General features: G+C 31.0%; 1 protein-coding gene across 10 annotated transcripts in view; it reads left to right on the forward strand.

Annotated features, from left to right (window-relative positions):
• The window catches only part of LOC127288836 (neurobeachin), a 221,068-nt gene that overhangs the window by 52,584 nt on the left and 147,458 nt on the right, over positions 1-21,026 (forward strand). The gene's annotated exons all lie outside the window — the stretch shown is intronic.

Genomic DNA, 21,026 nt, shown 5'->3' on the forward strand with positions numbered 1-21,026 from the left:
TGCGACCGTGGGACTCGAACTCTGGACGAAATTACAGAGTTTTTTCTTTCATAATTGGGGAAAAATAATTCCAATTTCTGCCTTGAATAAAATTTAACGGTTCCCAATATTTTTTTAGTCTACTGGGGACCCAAGGAAGCTAAAAAAAAATTGCGTTCGCGGGACTCGTACTCTGGACGAAATTACAGAGTTTTTTCTTTCATAATTGGGGAAAAATAATTCCAATTTCTGCCTTGAATAAAATTTAACGGTTCCCAATATTTTTTTAGTCTACTGGGGACCCAAGGAAGCTAAAAAAAAATTGCGACTGCGGGACTCGAACTCTGGACGAAATTACAGAGATTTTTCTTCCATAATTGGGGAAAAAAAATTCCAATTTCTGCCTTGAATAAAATTTAAATGTTTCCAATATTTTTTTAGTCTACTGGGGACCCAAGGAAGCTAAAAAAAAATTGCGACCGCGGGACTCGAACTCTGGACGAAATTATAGAGTTTTTTCTTTCATAATTGGGGAAAAATAATTCCAATTTCTGCCTTGAATAAAATTTAAATGTTTCCAATATTTTTTTAGTCTACTGGGGACCCAAGGAAGCTAAAAAAAAATTGCGACCGCGGGACTCGAACTCTGGACGAAATTACAGAGATTTTTCTTCCATAATTGGGGAAAAAAATTCCAATTTCTGCCTTGAATAAAATTTAAATGTTTCCAATATTTTTTTAGTCTACTGGGGACCCAAGGAAGCTAAAAAAAAATTGCGACCGTGGGACTCGAACTCTGGACGAAATTATAGAGTTTTTTCTTTCATAATTGGGGAAAAATAATTCCAATTTCTGCCTTGAATAAAATTTAAATGTTTCCAATATTTTTTTAGTCTACTGGGGACCCAAGGAAGCTAAAAAAAAATTGCGACCGCGGGACTCGAACTCTGGACGAAATTACAGAGATTTTTCTTCCATAATTGGGGAAAAAAAATTCCAATTTCTGCCTTGAATAAAATTTAAATGTTTCCAATATTTTTTTAGTCTACTGGGGACCCAAGGAAGCTAAAAAAAAATTGCCACCGCGGGACTCGAACTCTGGACGAAATTACAGAGATTTTTCTTCCATTATTGGGGAAAAAAAATTCCAATTTCTGCCTTGAATAAAATTTAAATGTTTCCAATATTTTTTTAGTCAACTGGCTAAAAATCTTTTAAAAATTAAATTATTTTTCTTTAACTTCTACTTGTTTTAAAAAAAGTAATAATATTTTTCCTATTTCTAAATGCATTTATTAATAAATAATAAAAGAATCATTTGTTATTGTAAATTTTAATGTTGTCGTTATTATTTTCATTTTTTTTTTAAAGAATATTTAAATTCATTTTTGATATTTTTTCTTGTTATTCATTTGTTTTCTAATGAATAACCTTTGAATTATATACATTCCTTTTGATGTTTGAGATTTTTGACAAATGATATTCTTTTGTTTTAATACCAACTTGAATATTTCAAAAATTAAATGGGTGCTAATAAGTAGGTGCCAGCTTCAGCTTCATTGAATTAGTATTCCTTTGATAGCTTTCGTACAGAGCAGACGTGTTTTCAAATCGCTCCGCATCTGTTTATGGTTTGTCAATCTGCGGACCAAGATATGTAGATAAAGTAGAAAGGGTTCAATTGGGGTTTTTAAAACATTTCCTCCGATTAGTGTCGAAAACCCCGAACTATGCCTTAAGAATAGAGATTGGTAAAACTTCACTTGAACTGGAGATTTTTAAATCAGCTGTGGGATGGATTGAAAAAATACTAAGAATGGAAGAAACTAGATATCCAAGAATATGCTTCGAAAAGCTTAGAAATATTAAAGAAATGTTTAATAAAATTAATATGGGGTATATATGGGAAAAAACTGATCTCTGTTCTTTAATGACAAATAAAGAAACAATAATACAAACTTATCAGACCTATTTAATGCAAACAGATAGAAGAAGATTGGAAGAATGTAAAAGTTTGCAGATCTTCCCATATCTCTCACATACCGTGGGAATTCAACCCTACTTAAAAATTAGATTACCCCTTTTCTATACAAGATTAATGGCACAATTGAGATTATTGGGAAATTTTTTTCCACGTATAATTCACAATAAAATTAGACACTCCTTTAAAACTGAGAAAAACATTTGCCCCGTATACTACCAGTTGGTAGAAGAAAATCTTGTGCATATATTATTAAAATGTCCTGCATACGCAACAATAAGAAGTATTATTGTAACCGAATTAAACTACCCTTTAAATAAAATCGAGATATAATATTTTATATTTTCTCTTATTTTAGAACGTCGCTCAAAGGAATTATGTTTAACTTAAAATATAGATATACTATCCAGTCCCAAAACATTAATTAATAAATATAAAAGTATTGAATTAAGAAATTTATTTTCTCTCTCAGAATGGAAATGAAAAAATATATTGCGAGAGAGATTGCGGAGGAAAGTTAACGGAAGCGCCCACTAATTCGATACTTCCGTTGATGGGTTATGTTCCGCTTCAGAAGGGTGGTCACGCAAGCTATGAATACGAATGGTTGTGGATAGAATCGACTTCTTCAAATGCAGGACTATAATCTTTTAGAGAGAAATAGAAGTTGCATTCAGAACGTGATACTGGCTAAAGCAAAAAATAAACTTGCATCTGCATTTCTATACATCCTCTTTCAACATTCTTTTGCAATTTTATCAAACAAGAAATTCCTTTTTTTGCAGAAATGAATACTTTTCTGTATAGAAAAACTTATATTTCTGTTAAAATAAAAATAATAATAATCCTGTCGCAACAAAATTTAGTGCACCCACTTTTAAAAATCAGACTTAGTTTAGATTGTAAATTTAGTTTGAACATTCAGTTTAATTCTAAACTTGATTTAATCGAGGAAGTGGAAAAGTGCATCACTTACAATTAGAATCAATGTGAATAAATAGCTCTAATTATTGTCTAACACACAACCCGTAGTTTTAACAAATTACATACATCAGTATAATTTTATAATACCAATATTCAATTACAAATGCTCAATAATTTTGTTGCAATATTGAAAACAAGACTTATTCAAAAAAAGAATGATTTTGCTTACCAATTATTATCAGGATCCAAAGAAAACAACGCCACAATATAATTCCACGCTTATTACGGTTCTCACACTTTTAACAATGTTTCAACAATTCCTGTTTACTTGACAAAGTTGTTGTGAAAGTGAAACTTTCTTACAGTAAATTGAAAGTTTTTGACAGCCATGTTTGTTGACATTCCATCCCTACCAGCGCTACACTACTTTAAGAAACACGCGTCAATAGAGAATCTTGCAAACGTCTCTACTAGAAATTTTTTAATCTGATTCAGAAAAAGGGTGTTTGTATTTGTTCATTAAAAAATTAATTATGATTATTTTCAGATAGATTTTAAAGTGGTATTCACATTTTACTGTGTCAGAGAAAAAATTGATTGTTATTATTATATTGCTATTATTTTTTATATATGTATGTGTGAGACTTTTTTCGTGCAATGCGCGAAATCGAGTTTTGAAAAAAGATCTATTTTCACAGTACAGCTCCACCATTTTACGTTGTCTATTGAGTTCTGATCTGTCTGTTCTATCCTAGGATATCCTTTTTCATTTTCTCTCTCGTCTTCCTCATGGGCAGATCCCTCTCGTGCTTTACCAGCTTTTTCCTGACCTAGTTGCTCCACACAATTTCTGCAGCAGAGCAGACTGTTATTTACCGCTACTCGTAATCGCTGCTTTGTCGACAATCGTCAAGCCTCAAATCCAAAACCAGAAAAGAACTAACGATTCATATCATCAGCACTGCGCCTCAAAAATATTGAAAATGCACTCTTCTTTAATCTGGATACAGAATACGATATCATTATTATACTTTCGATGCCTGTTTTCTCAGAATGTTGATATTTCTTTTTAACCGATGAATATTCATGGAACAGAAGATAAACACACCCTTCGTAACTCTTCGCTGTATGCATAATTTACAATCTCATAAAATGTGTCTATACATTACATTTGCACTGTTTGATGAGTTGAAAGTCCATAAAATATTCAAGTTGTACAAGAAGCTCCCTTTTAATCTTACAATAAGGTGGAAATTTAATTTCATACAGACTCTTTAATGCACACATTTCTTATGGACTATGAAACCATTCTCAACTTTTTGTTTTATAAAACAAAATCTAATTTTAAGCTCGAGTCACTTTTTAATAGAAACCCCGCAGGCATTTTTGTGATAAATTTAAGTTGTGGCATTCATCAAAAAATTGTGGATGATATATATTTCATAGAAAGTTGCCCAGAAGGTCGCAAGCAGGTGCAGGTGCTTTCTGGAATTGTCGATCGACCTACACCTCGGTCGAATGAAATTTTCCTCGCTTCGGATGAAAAGTGGAGTTGTCGTGGAGTATAAGGGGAGGATGCATGCAATCGACCTGGGCATCTCATGGACACGAGGATCGATCGCCTCGAGGAAAATTTAATAAAGGATATCCCGTTACTGGTTACCAAGCAATGAAGAGAACGAGGTTGGATTGAGTGAGAAAAGTTGCTACCTGAAACACGGGATTAGAGTGATAATAGCATTTGATATGAAATTTTTGCCACAGCTATTCGAGCAGACAGCCGTAACAACTCTAAACCAAAGCCTACGCCACAATTGCTCTCTGTTGTTTGTCCAGAATGCACAACCCTTTTCCCTTACTAGACTATTTGGAAAGGTGTGCTTTGTACATATCACACCGTTTGGCCTCATTTTGCAAACCCACTGAGTGCGAAGATGATAATTAGTATTCGTGTCGGGAGCAGCCTTACCGACCTAGTGGGTCGTGTCATGTAAACATGTTACTGCGCATGATGCATGAGAAATATCATTTACAGATCCACGACCACAACATGATACAAGAAATTGCCAATTTTTTACAATTTTATTCATTATTCATTTTTACAACCATATATTTTGTCAACTACTGAAATTGAGACTCACCATTTATTCGCTTGATTTTTCGTTTTGAAACTTAATATAGAACAGCAGCTAAAAATCCCGGGAGACAATAAATACCCTTTTTAAAAGTAATGAAACATTTCAATTTATTAAAAAATGAATAAATGATAAATCAGTCAAAACTATACTTGTATTAAATTGTCTTTCATTTCTCAATTTAATTTCAATGTAAAGACAAAATAAATTGTTCCGCTTACTCTCCAACAATATTTTAATTTACTTTTAATTATTACAAGGAAAATGGGTTCATTTTTGAGATCTTAAAATTCGAAAGAAATCGGTACAATTTTTATAACAACCTTATTTTCTCCGCGCGAATGTATTTCAATTGAGGCTGAAAATAATGCTTAAGATCGCTATAAATTATATTCACCAAGGATTTGCTTAAGCATTTATTCTCTGCTCGATAGACTCATTTATTCTCTACTGTCAATAAAACAGGAATAAATTTCTGGTGCTCGAAACTCGCGGGTTAAATATATTTCCTATGGAAGTGGTAGCACATCTCCTGCACTGAATTTAACATCCAGTCTCTTCTCGTTCCGTACAGAATGCAACTCTCGCTTCGTGAGATTACGCGCTGAAAACCTGGGATTTTGGGAAATGAAACGAGAAGTTGCAAATACCACGTGAAAGTGTGAGTTTCTCTATAAATGTTTGAGTACACGTACTGCAGACAGATTTATGTTAGATTAGTGCGTGTGCCAATGTCCGTTCTTTGTGCTCAACCAATTTCCCTCTTTTTCATATTTACCATTCAATGTTGTATAATCCGGAACAAATTTCGAGCACTACGTCTGTCGAATTTGGCCGTTTATTAATCAACATCACATGATCTTTCATTTTTTTAATCTTCCCCTCTCATTCAAACACTGCAAATCACGTAGAAATCATATTTTTACCTTTTTTAAATATATTTATTGTCGCCAACAGTTATAGGTAAACAATATTACTATTAATAGGGTAAATCCGGGATAGATGGCCATACTTTTCTTAAATGTCCGTAAAAATAAAACTGAAGCAGTTTATGTAATAATTTCTATTGCTAATAAAACAATGAACATTATACTTTGAAAAAACAAAAAAATATTTAAAATATAGCAATGATAACAATTTAAAAATTAATGTTTCTTAAAAGAAATGAAATTGGCCATCTTTCCCGAAGTTATAAGACAATATATTACACAATATAATATTTTAAATAAATACAAAAAATTAGTATCTTTCAAAGCTTAGATCGTGTATACTGTTCAATAAAACAAAAAATTAACAATTATTCCAAAAATTACACTACAACAGCAAAAAACGTGAACATAACACCTGTTTTCAGAACTAGGCGAACTATTAAAGAAGGTTTATATTTCATACAAAATTTTTTTCGACACATTTTTATGCATGTGAACTTAGCCCCCCACTTTTAAAAAATTAAATTTTTTTTTAGAGTTCTGACTTTCTAAAGAATAGTTCTAGAGTTCCTCATAGGTTTTAGAAATAGTTCCGGCGATTAAGCCTTAAAAATATCAATTTTTTATAATGGGGCGCTAACTTCACGCAGCCCTCCACTTCTTAAAAAATTTATGACAATGTATGAAAAAGGGTTATGACAAGTTGCGATCTTCGTTTATTTAAACATTTCAAATGGCTCCGCGGCGGTCGTTAACGCAAGATTTTTTGTTGCACGCTGGGATAAAATTTTTAATTACTATTAACCGAATATAAGTTACCAAGTTTTTTTTTTTGCAAATGATTCTAGATTAAATTACGAGTAATATGCAACAAAAAAGAACTAAAAAATCGATTGAGAAGTTAATATTATTTTTATTTGTTTAATAAAATTGTTTATATTTTTAACAAATTAATTAATTTTTTCAAATAATTAACATCAATCGAAAGCAGCTTTACTTTTAAGTAAGTATACCAAAAATCAGAAAGTTTTATTAATTAGATTAATAGAAAAACAAGGTTTTGTAAATTCATGCAAAAAAATGTTTATAACAATAACTTGTATAAATATAAAAATTTCGCAAAACTGTTCAAGTTGTATTTTTTATTTATTGTTTTGAATAGAAAAATGTATATTTGATAAAAAAATTCCGACCTCTAAAAAAATGCCGGCACACTTCACAAATTTTTACTCAATTGAAAATATTACAGAACTTGGAAAATTAAAAAAAAAATAATTTATTTAAAAATTGAGTTCCAAGATTTCTGATGGGAGTTCTTTACGACACCTTTTGAGTTCCAAGAGTTCTGATAAGAGTTCTGTTTACCCCTCACAGAGTTCTACAAAAAACCTTAATAAATTTTTTTTCTAAACTCAAAATTAAAGAAACTACAGAACTTTAAAGTTTCAAAAAAAAATTATTTCACTTAAATTGAGTTCCAAGAGGTCTGATGGGAGTTCTGTATGACACCTTTCGAGTTCCAAGAGTTCTGATAAGAGTAGTGTACTTAAAATAATAATAACAGGAATAAATGAGAAATGTCATTTACGAGTTTATAACTGTTAAAAAAAACCTCTCTAGATTTTCATCAGTTTCAAGAAAACTTGAGAACTTGAGTAAGGTTCTTGCAAATGCATTTGCACCTCTTCTCTCTCTCTCTCTCTCTCTCGTGTACCAAGAATACGAATTACTCTCTGCCCTTACAATAATTCGATTGAATATGACTAGAGTTCAATATTATATTTCACTGTTGTATTATATAATATAATTTAATATTATCACTTACTCATTAAATGGGAATATTAGGAAATTATTTTTTTTATCAGGAATTTCAGGTGAATAAAGCGATCAGAAATTTTTTAGTTTACAGGATCAATATAATGCAAATACTTAATCTCTCAACTTCCCTTATCGCTGTAAGTTTGTCTCTCACTCGGTTACTATAGCTTCATATCTCGCAATTAATTGCTTCAAGAGAAAGATTGAATGATCCTAGGGAAGAGTGAGAGTTTGTTATAGGTAGGATATGGCAGGGCAAAGTTTATATTAATAATGAGGGTATTCCATTAGTTGCAAGGAAGCGAAGAGAAATGAGAAAGACTGAGATAATGAAGGAACGTATTTAGTGGGAACAGACACAAAAAATTCTATTAAGATAGACATGCTATTTTGATTCCTATTTGATAGTAAATAAAAAAAGCAATTGTTGTATAGACATGTGACTTATGCCAATTGCAGCAGTTGTTCACTGTAGCTCAACCAACGACAGATCTAAGCCACGAATTTAACACTCATTCTTACACAATATATATAAACCAGAAAGAAATCCTTTTGCGATTAGTTGCGAAGAGCATTTAAATGCTAAAGTTGAGTTTTAAAATATTCATCTCGTGGAAATGATTAATTATCTTCCTCTAAAGTTTTCCATATTTTTGAAGCTGCATTTGACATATTAACAAGGTCCTATAACATGAATCCGAGTATTGCAAAGTCATTGTAATCTGCCTGAGATATAGGGGGATGATCGATGTACGATGCAGGTTTTCAAGTGACAGGGAAAGAGGTGGAGTCGACAAGAGATAACGTTTTTTGAATCCTCGCCAAAGCACACTTTTTGTACAGGGAATTGAGGTCACAGGATTCGAATATAAAAGTAAAAATTTAAAGAGACTTGGTATACTCGTATACACATAAATTTGAATGTTCGTGCATCGTGATAGGATACACGTACCCTAATTTATAATATAAAACATGTCTCAGAACGCTGCTTTTCGACAAAATATACATTTTTAACTCTTCCTTCTTTTACTAAAGCATCACTGATGAGACTTCCATGGAAACACAGTATATTATTTTACCCTGCAAAACAAAAAAGTAAAATATTCCTAACTTTTAATTATGTGATGTTGCTCCTCTCTATTCGAAGATGTAATGGTGTAAGGGAGAGGATTCAGAGTGCAAATAGGAGCCTCAAGAGAGGTGCATCAGATAACAATTACGTAACACGCGTATACCTGATTGCTTCAGTTCGAATCTGCATTTGGACACGTCATAGAGTTTACCGAGTCTGAATTCCAATTTGTTGCCAAGCGATCGCTTCATTATGTCACTGCAACGTGCGACATTTCCTCTCTGTCGTTAATGATGCTTGCGACCATTGAGCATGATCTTGACACATATCAGACTCCAAAGATTATAATTGCAATCTATAAAATGCTTTAAAATGCGATTCTGTTACGGAAAATATTATATTTTATTTTTTAAGGTACCTAATATTCAATTAGTTAAATATAACCAAAAGACTTGGCATCAAAAATGAACCCCGTGTTTGTTCATTTTGAGTTGCAACAAAAATGAACCAAAATGATTTTGCTTGGATCGAATTGTTTGAATGTAGAAATTTTTCTGTTCAAAAAATTATTATTAGACTTTTAATAGAAAATTTCCAATTTGATTTTTTTCTTATATTTCGAACAGTTTTTCTTTGCAGATTTGACTAAGTCGAGTATCATATACGATTGAATGTGTAGTTTATTTGCCAAGCAACACGCGCAAGGGTTTAAGTAAATCACTTGACATGACTCAGCGAGCATGAACGACGAGATATAAATTGAGTTGCGGTCGAGTCGTAATTGACACATACTATATACATATAACGTTGAATTTGTGTAAATATTATTGTTATAATAATTTATAATTTATTATGTTTATATATATATATATATATATATATATATATATATATATATATATATATATACATATATATATATATATATATGTGAGTGTGTATTACTGTTACTTATAAGTTTTCAATTTGGTTTTTGTTTTTTAACGCTACGAGCGCTATTCTGTAGTAAATATGTAGTTATTATTTAACTCGCAGTCGAGATGACTTGCTGAGAGTATATAAGGTCTGAGTGTTAGAGCATCAGCCAGCAAACGATTTGCCGCCTAACGGCGTGTAGATCTCTTGCGCACTTTCAAATAAAGGTTCTTTAACTGAACTCTACTACTTTTCTTTCACCCTACTGCCGTAGGCGTACTAATCAATTTCTACTTTCAGGCCCCACCCCTCTTTTCCACTCTCACTGACGAGAACGTAGGGGGAGTCACTCTTTATAGCTGAGTGCAGAATGAATACGTTACGTTATAACGTTAACGTGTGATGTCACACATTTGAAATAGCATTGTGACGTCAGCACGTCGACGTGATAACGTAACGTTTACGTGCTCATTCTGGACTCAGCTTTTACGATCGTTTACGTTACGTGCAGAGTCTCTGGCCGTAACGTACACACTCTCACTGAGAAAAAGAATTATTTGTTTCAAATATAAAGATCAGTTTAAAAGTTTTTGTTTAACCCAACACAGTTTTTATGTTTAATTTTAATATATAGAAAATATTTTCTACTTTGGCTTAAAATTATTATTTGTTTGAATAATTATGTTTGATTCAAACATATTTTCTGTTTGGCTTAAACTGAAAATATGTTTAAAATTTTTATGTTTGATTTAAACATAAAAATTTATTATGAATAAATTGAAATCAACCATAATTTATGTTTAAATTAAATATATTTTCACATTGAATCAACCGGAGAATATATTTAATTTAAACATAAATATGTTTGACTGTATAACAAAGCTATTTTAAGTTTGGGTTAAACATATTATGTTTGAATCAAACATATCGTTTTCTCAGTGCTCGTTTCACTGCATGCGACAGAGAGAGAGAGAGAGAGAGAAAGCACTTCACGTGACGTCACTAATCACCGATCTCTCTATTACTCTAATACAACACAAACCCATTCACGCATGCGCAAACGTAATTTAGGTAATTTTTTACCTTTGAGCCTTTTACCCCTTGTGACTGGTATCAACTTTATTATTATTATTATCATCATTAGACTGTATTTTAGTAAACATTGAAACAGATTGAAAAAAGTTGAACAAGTTTGAAGAGAACATATTCAGCTTGAAATCAATCATTTAGCTTGAAACTAGAAGTAGTCTCGATGTCAGGACTTGGAAAGTTTTGCTCTTTTCCTTTCCAAAGTTATAAGAATACTTGGCACACGTTCGATTGGCAAGAAGTGATAAATGAGGTGTTGGGAATTACAAGCAATGTCTCGTTTGGTACTTGTTTTCCCATGGAAGCCGTGATGGTTGTTAATCTTTAACAAAGTAAGACGCTCTGCAAAATGTCTCATCATCTCAGGTCAGATTTTTCTAAACTCTGCACAATATGGTTTAGAATACAAAATAGTTTCAACTTGTTAGGACATTAATAGCAAAAGATATATCAAATACCGTTATTGTTCAACTTTAGATATTCCTTTAGTTATTCTTATGCAGTTCGAAATAGATAATGAATTACGCATCATCTTGTGTTTAATTAAACTTCTTTAGTTGCGGTTTTAAGACTGGGAAGAGAGAGTTAAAGCTAAATGAATTCTATTTGAATAACGAGCGTTCGGAACAACAGACTTTTGTTTAAGATTTATTTAAATGAGAAATTTTTTCTCAAGATTGTTGACAGATAACTTGGAAAAAACAATAAGTTTATTTTCTTATAATATATCGATGAATTTTCACATATAGGTACCTACTTGAAATTAACTTTCAATTTTCAATGTTGATTTTTTTATTAAATTATTTCAATATACAAATTGTAGAAAAGTTTTTGAGGTTTTTTTCAGGAAAATATAATGAAATGTGAACTTTAAATAATATAATAATTATAGCATGCAGACGAAAAACCGTTAACAACAAATGCTAGATAAAGTTAAAATGGAAATTGGAGAAAAATTTGAGTAGAAGTCTAATTGTAAGACTTGAAGAAGATACACAAGGAGAAAAATTGTTCAAGTACTTTGATGAGTGTAACTCAATAGATAGGTTGTGGAGGTCGAGTTTCTTCAGGTAGGATCAAACAGCGTCAGTGTGTGTCTGAAACTTGCCTTCAATGTCCTTAAGTTGAACTTCCTTCCTTTGAAAGCGTGGCACAATCTTCCTTTTTCTCTAGTTTTACATTCCCGAGCTTTTTCCTTATGTGCACTTACTTTTCCTCTGGGCTCACAAAATAAACACCAAAAGTGACTTTGACGATGCTTGACTTATGCTTGCGCAATTTTAATATTTACAAAAATCACAAATCTAATATATTACATTAATCAAGTTGATTTGATAAAATGTTGAGGTACATTTTGCTCTTGCAAGTTTTGAAAAAACGAGATATTTTTTAAGTGAATCTCCATATTTTTCAAAAGAGAAAAAGTTACTAGACTTTCCCAGATGTTACCGTGTTTCTGCATTGGTGATCTAAATCGGTTTTTCAAGTGACTTGAACTGAAAACAGAAAGCAAGTTTTAGATCCGACAACACCAAATTAGAAACTACGAGAGTACGAACTAAAACTAAAAGGTGATGGCGACAGTGACAAAACGAAAGTCTAGTATTTCCGCCCAGCGAATCCTCTTCCAGAAGTAGAGATCACGATTACTCTAATTGAGGTCACACCCGTGCACTGCATTCTACATCCATTTCACTATCTCCCATGCCTTTGCTTTTTAACGATCCAAAGTCTTTTTGTTTCAATGTAGTAGAATTTTTTTCGTTTTCCATTTTGTGTCGTTAACGTCAATCCCAATATGTATTTTTTTCCGGAATATATAGTAAAGGATACATTTTTCTCTTTTACTGTTCGTATATGTATGTGAATAGTATGTCACTGTGATGCCAATTTTTACCGCAAATGTGATGACAACAATTGGTTCAGTTATGTTGTGACGGATCCAGACCTAATTAAAATTTAACAAACATTTAACGAAAACAAATTTTCAATTAATTGGAATTGACAGAAAAAATCTCAACTCAAACTTAGTTGCTTCAGGCTCAACTCGAAGTGCAACAAAAATGAGCTAATGCTAAAGGACATAGAACGTGGCGCCATCTGTTAATTTGCTGCTGAACAAGAATACCGTGATATGTTTTTGATATTCAAAAAATTCTACAAGTATATTTTTGAGAAAAAAAAATGTCATTGTATTGGAAAAATAGTAGCGCAACTGTTAAACAAGTTAAAATCATAATTCTTTTTCTTTCTCTTTCTTCAAATCATCTTAATTATAAACGGAAAATATTGAAGTGATCCTTTTGTCATTTCTCCATTAGAACAAAGAATAAAAATATCCTACATTGAATTGGAATATTCTTATTTTGAGAAGATATTAGAAGAAATAAGAATTTTAATCTAACTGTGAGATTACTTTTTTGAGGTGTGGAGCATGACCAGTTATTTGTTTTCAAATTGAAGATGAATTTTTATATACTAGACTCCAAAAGATCGGAAATTAGTATTCTTTTTTTTAATATTGTTCGCGTGTATTGATTTTAGTAAAATAATTAATAATGATGATATTGTTATTATACGAAAAAATAAATAAAACAGTTGGTACTATTGTTTGTTATATGCGCGCGAGTAAATACATTTTTAATTACCAAATGCATTTCACCTTTATAAGTGAGTCTTGTGATACTCATCAAGTAAAAGAGAATTAATTTCAATTTACCCCATACCTTTAGAATTTCTTCTCTTCAAATTAAATGCAGCTTAAATTACCAAGCCAGTTAGAGAAATCGAGATAAACAATTCTCGTGACCTCCAATAATGAAAATTAATAAACGTTTTACGTCTCTTTTAGTATACTCCTCATTATATTTCATGAGATTCAGAGAATTTTTTAATTACTATTTATGTATGTGTTTGAATGCGTGTTTCGTAAATGCCATTCATCTTGAAGATTGCTGGTTTGATTTTTGTGTATTGAAAAAAGTTAAATAAGTTAAAATTCGCCCAACTTCAAAATGGAAGGCTCGATATATGTGTACGTCCGCATGAAAAGGGACCACTTTATCGATTACAATAAGAGCGATATTTGCATTAATGTTCACACAAAAATAACCCTTATTGTAATCGACAAAGTGGTCCCTTTTCATGTGGACGTACACATATATAATTTATTATTCTCTCATTTTAAAGTGCAACAAAAATGAGTCAGGCGGTGATCTGCTGCCAGTCCGGAGTTGGTTTTTAATAGTAAATATGACAGTAGTACGATATCGCTTTCGTCAGACAAACGGTCTGTGTACTACTTGCGCCTTCAGATTGTCGATACCTAACTTTATTTTTTATATTCAGGATCGTCCAAATTTTCCAAATATTAACAATTAATGAATAAATAATTATACAAATTAGTTAACTTCCCGAGTCGAAATTTAGACTCTCTATAAGTTCTCTAAAAACCTCCTTTTATCCTCCTTTTATTCTCTCCAACACTTTCATACTCTCTTTTCGACCTCGAATTTGCAAAAGTGGAAATATCTGCTATATTGGAGGCTGAAAGGAGGGTTTAAAGATGACTAGAGAGGCGTAAAAGAGGTTAAAAAACAAAAAAAAAACGAAAAAATAAAATTAAAAAAATGTAAAAATTGGATTTTTTTCTTATGGACATTATTTATTGACCCTACTCTCTAAATCTGAATAAGTGAAATTTCACTTAAAATGTGTCAAAAGTCTTCCACGTAGAAAAATAAGTGTATATGCACTTTTAAATAAGTGGTTTTCACTCAAAAATAAGTGAAGTTTCACTTATTTTTAAGTGCATATACACTTATTTTTCTACGTGGAAGACTTTTGACACATTTTAAGTGAAATTTCACTTATTCAGATTTAGAGAGTATTGAAGATATATAGATATATATATCTTTTCAACCTCTAAACATGCAGATTTGGAAATAAGCGCATGATTTCAGGGTGAAAAGAGGGAAAATTTTCGACTCGGGTTGGAGTATTTGGAAATAAAGTAAACAACTTGTTTAGGATCATCAACATAAAAGCCAAAAATTCTAATGGAAATATATTAACCTTATTACCTTAAACTAGAGAAATTAAAAACAGTAATTATTATTTGTTTACATTAATAGGAGAATTATTTAAAAGTTTATTTTTATATTATAAATTAATTAATTAGTGAAAATGAATAAAATGCCAAAATACTCACCTTGAGAGCTTACCGTAAAATTGCATTTGTCGAGATAAGTATACAAGTTTACTTTGATTGGAGTTCTTTATGTTGGATCTATGTGAATAACGTTCGAATTAATAATCATATGGTTCAAGTTGCAGCGCGAAGTACGTGATTTGAGTTGTGATTGAAATCGAATGAGTTGTAGTGGCTCATCGTGGAGTATGTGCAATCCAGTTGGCGGCTGTCGTTCTGGATTTGTTTGTATGAGTCGCGATGTTAGCTGAACTCAGTACACGAGGGTCATTCATTTTCAGAGTGCATATCGTCTATACCTACCATATAGTTATATGTATTGATAGGATATGTATTCCGAGAACGCATTGCGCCCTATATTTGCTTCGTTAACGTTCTAGAATTCACCAAGCGTTGACTGTCAATTGATGCATATGTAGGTCAGTAACTTGGAATTTTATTGGAGCCTCCGAGTTCAATATGAAAGGATAACGATGTGAAAAATTTGAAACAAATTTTCAACAAGTATCTTTTCTAGAAAATTCAACTCACTCTCCAGTTGTATGGACATTTATGAAAAAAGTTATTCAAGTACAATCAATTCCATTTTTCTGATTTTTCCAAGCAATTCACGAAAGGCAATGAGTGCTATGTATAGTTACCCAATCAAAAATTTACTAATGGCGCAGTACTGGCGCAGTACTGACAAGTGTTGGCGCAGTACTGGTACCCAGTATTGGCGCCAGAGTTGGCGTAACTTTGGGATGATAACATTTTACCAGTATTGGCTGCCAGAGTTGGCACCATTACTGGTAACCACTACTGGTTCAGTACTGGCTGAGTACTGGCACTTTTGTAATTTATTGTATACGAAAAGAAAGCTTTAACTGTAACAGAGATAAGTTTCACTGCAATAGTGAAATCTCTGCTCCAAGTAATACTTTTTTTTAGGAAAAAGTGTGTGAAATTTTTAGTAACCCAACACAAATTTAATATTAATTAAATTAGTCAACTAACTAATTAATATTTTATTATATATAAAATCGAAAACACCAAGAATTTTTATTTTTTATTAAGTATAAAATATATTGCAAATTATTATTTAAAAAAATCAAAAAATAAATATACAAATATATTTATTATAAAACCAATGTTTTTATAATATATAAAAACATTTCAGTAAAAATAAAAATGTTTATAAAATAATTATAATGTATATAATTATACAATTAGCTATTTAATTATTTTATTATTCACTTTAATTATTTGCATCAAAATAAATTTTTGAAAAACTTTTTTAAGAAAATAAAAGTTGTTTTTTAATTTTTAACAAGTGTTGTCAAGAAATTTTTTTTAAATTTTTATTTTAAAAATTATTAATTTTTTTATAAAAATTATATTTATTTTTAGTTTGATTGTTTAAAAATTTTTTTGGTTTATTGCATATCTAAAAACAATAAAAAAAACACTTGCAAAATGTTTTGGAATTAGTCTCAGGAAACTTTTTGTTTAAATAATTTTACCCACAAAAAAGCAAAATAAAATATCATTTAATTTTCAAAAATAAAATCAAAGTGAAAAAATTTTTATAAACAAAATATTTAAACAAAAAGATTCATCAGGTTCACTTTAGAACTTTTTGTAAACTAGTATTAATCAAAAATAAAATCTATTTGAGCCAATACTGGCTCAATATCGGCTCAGTACTGGTTTGTCAGTACTGGGAGGGTGGTACTGCACCAGTACTGATATAATGAAAATACCAGTACTGGTTCAGTACAGACTGCCCAGCCTCGGCAGCCAATACTGAACCGGTATTGCGCCAGTAGTTAACTCTGGTATAATACTGAAATTTTTGGTTGGGTAATTATCACCGAATCTAAAAAGTTTCCAGAGGGAAACAAGTCGCCAGAAAATTATTAACTTTTCTGTGGTCACTAAATGTCAGAATAATATTTACCAAGAAATTATGCCGAGTGGTTAGGTTTCGCAACAGAAAAAAAATTATTAGTCAAAATAATCAATTCAATGTGTAGCTTGTAAATAATTTTTGAACTCGAGGCATTTAATTAGTTCAAACTAAATACATTTAACATTTAATAATTTGACCTAAATTTTGCAAACACTGTGAAATTTTCGCTGTTGTTTAATGTTGGAAATTGAATTATACATGATAATTATTTTTAATGAATTTATTCCAACTTTTAAAAAAATATTAACTTCAACTGATTTTCAGTGAAAATTTCACAGAATGATTCAGTAATCGACTTCTAGATATTTCACCAGAGAAATTTCACTGACTCAAATTGAGAAAGCATGGATTTTATTTTTTTCGATTTATTTTTTAATCGATAGTCTCTCTCATCCTCATTTTGTTGTTGTTTCCTCATGTTTCAGAATAAGAGATTTTAATTAAATTGCTTGTGTAATCTACGAAAGAAACCCTTTGACACAAAATAGAAAAGACAATAAGAGGTATACCTATCTAGTATCGTTTGAGAGATACGCTTACCTTTTAAGCTTTTCAAACCAATTATTTAGTAACAAGAGAATGCTATCAAAAGAGTATCTTTATGAAATTTAGGATATTTAATACGTTTTATTTTTTCGTCATTTCATTTTAATTAATACACACATAGAAGATGTTTGCACTGTAACGTTTGTAATTGATAGAATCAATATTTAGCTCGCCGAGCCAGGGTTCGTTTTGATTCCAACCCAAAAAATAATAACAATAACAGGGTTAATTACAAACTGATAACAAATTATTTATTTACAACGGTATTTACAATATCAAAGTTATACGGAGATTACAAGTGTGTCGCGGAAGTCGGTTTCGAACAACGATTGTCGGCGTCTTTACAAATTATGTTGAGCAAAGATTTTGCAAGCTTAGCTCGTTAATATAGAGACAGCAAATAAGTTTGCTGTGGGGTTTAATTTCGTGATTTTAATATTTTTTTTGTACATCTCAGTTAACTTTTTTCATTCCTCTCCGTGTACTTTCTCTAATTTATTGAACTCAATTAAATGTTTATATTTATTTCTTTTGGACACTCTAATGAAATATTCGATAATAGTTATGAAATACGTAAATATTAGGTCATTTGTTTAGAATCAAGCGATCAAGTTTGTTTGGAAATTTTGTTTTAAGTTAAGGAGTACAGTTAGTACACAATTCGATAAACTACTCTTGGTTTATGCAATGGACAAAGTTGAATAGACAATACCAGGATATATGTATTATGTGTATAGATTCTCTCAGTTTAAAATTAAATGCAAAGTAGAGTATTTACCAGGAGTGGAAAAGTACGAAATTTATTTCGATATGCGTGACAGGTAATAAAATATCCAAAGATCAGTGCTCGACATTTATCTTGTTAATTAATTTTTCAACATAATAATATAATCATATTTTATTCTGTTATCTGAAAAATTCACTAAAATTACATTTGTGTAGAAAAAACCACGTTAATAAATTGTCTTGATAAAAAACTTGTTTTTCTAATTAGATAATTTTATTTAATTTTAAAGTAATAGTGCACCTTTGCTTCACACACATGTATATTAGATTTAATACTTTTTAACAGAGTGTAATAAATTTTATAAGCTTCAAGTAACTTATACTAATTAAGCGGTAATATAACATATGGATAAGTTGGTTTAACTGCAGTTCACTTGTAAGGTTGTAAGAAAGAAAATTTATTTAAAATAATTACCAGACTGTTTTATTTTTTAAACATGTGCGAGGCAAGTATTGCAGAATATATTTGACAGTTGGGAGAAACTGTGGAAAACGCAAAAGGGCTCAGAAACGTGGTTGACTTGGAAGTACGCTAATTGTGTAGCACTTGCTGTCTTCTCCATCTCTGGACCAGTTCCACATCAAGCCAGCTGAACCGCACAGAGCCGCATATGTATACCGAACTTGTCTACTCAGCATTGCAAATAGTACCCAGACAAGCTAGCGAAACTCACCGGATATCATTGGTTGTTAATTCAACACCAATCGCTTCGAAAATTGGACCGCTCGTAAAATAGGTTAGGCGTGACTTTCCGGAAAATGTGTCCAAGAGAACCTCTCTTGCTTCTGAATATAGAGATGACTCTATAATTTATCACATGTATGCTTCCAAATGCAAATCTGCCATCCATATTCATCAATATATCGTGTTCGATTTCACATGAAATAATGACCATTGAAACTTTTATTAAATTACGTCAAGTAGGGTGAACATAACCTCAAACTTATAATTAAGGTTAGATTAAATTAGATTATTTAAAGTTCAATATTCAGAATATCAAGCTCTATTTTATGAACGCAATTTAATACCAAATACATGGGACCGCCATCAGTCAATAGCTAGTTGATCAATGATTAAATTTGAAAAGTTTATATGATCGAAAAACACAATGTGCTTGGCTCTGTTTGGTGACGCAATACGGACAATTAAAAATTTTGTTTGTTTGTATTTATTTACATTGTGATGATAAAAGAAAAAAGTTCTTTTAAATAAATGAAAAACTCTTTTTAACTTTAACAATGGAATAACGTTCAATATAAACCTTGGAGTGACAAATCATTTTTTAATTTTCAAATATAAATGTGTAAATTTTATAAATGTATAGGTATATAGTTTAATCATTTTTATTCGGAAATGTAAAAATGATGAATTTGCAATTCAAAGTAAGCAATGACTAATAAATCATAAATTTTCCTGACATTTCGAAACATATTTTGTATAGTACTACATTATAAAATGTCTACTTACAGACTTTTCAAATAGAAGAAAACGACGGAATATTTGTTTCTGGTAATATTCAAGTGGAAGAAAATCGTATTTTCCGTTTTGGTGAAACGACGTGACGCATCGAACAAAATCTTGTTGTAAAACGTTTGCAAATGTCTCGTTGAAATAACTTGGAGTGTCGAATCCCTGGGAAAATTCGAGTTTAACTGAACAGTTGCAGGATTGCTTTTCAAATCCTGTCCTATTGTTTTATTTCAAGGTTTATTTTCTCAGTGAAACCGGAGACTCTCACTAACCAGGAGGACGTGTCCAAGTTGAATTGAATCAGATAAACGTATCAAATATCATACCTTGAATATTTAATCCAGGATACTTTTACATAAACAATCGTACAAAATAATATTTCAATATTGTACTGCAAAAACATTTACTCTATAATATCTGAATTTACAAGAAAATAAGAATCTTCATTATTTTTATTCATCATTTTTTCCTTCACACAGACTATATTTTTTTTTACTTTTATTACATATATTTCAGTTAATAAATAAATAAATAAATAAGCTGTTAATCGATTATCTACAGTTTTTAAACAGCAGAGTTTCAAGAATTCTATTCCATTTTTAAGGTACATATTCTACAAGAATAGAATATAGTTTATGGATTGCAGGGAATGATGCTATAAATAAATAAAAGAAAAAATTACTTTATTCATTATTCTTTTAAAAATTTACCTTAGAGAAGATTTTAAATTCATAATCAATATTCTGTCAAGAAACTAAAAGAGACGTAAGAAAGAGAGAAAACAAGAGAACACCGGAAGGGAGATGATGCTTGTGCGGAAATTACGCTTTCTACAGAGGTAGCACTTCCTGTTGAACAATATTCTTCTTGTATCTATAAAGTACAAAAGTAGCCTTTTTTACCAAAAGGACAGTTGATGCGGATGCTATCTTGAATTTTTTTTTAACGAAATGGTTGCCGAAATGAGGATTGGAATTTTTTTAATATTTCTGTTGAATTTATTTTTCAAGTATCATCTTAAACGAATTTAACGAAAAAGTCATTACCTACATATTACTTAATGCTTTCCTTATGGTATCAGTCGCATTCACCCACTCTATTCTTTTTTCTCTACCCATATAGCATGCAAGTCTGCTGCCAACTTGCAGCCGACATGCATTGCAAGTTTGCTGCAAGCTTGCAGCTAGCTTGCTGTAAGTCTTCTGCAAGTTTGCAAAGGG

Source organism: Leptopilina boulardi, unplaced genomic scaffold (genome assembly GCF_019393585.1).
Source record: "Leptopilina boulardi isolate dan_hultmark-lab unplaced genomic scaffold, ZJU_Lbou_2.1 LbouV2_396, whole genome shotgun sequence".
NCBI classification, from domain to species: domain Eukaryota; kingdom Metazoa; phylum Arthropoda; class Insecta; order Hymenoptera; family Figitidae; genus Leptopilina; species Leptopilina boulardi.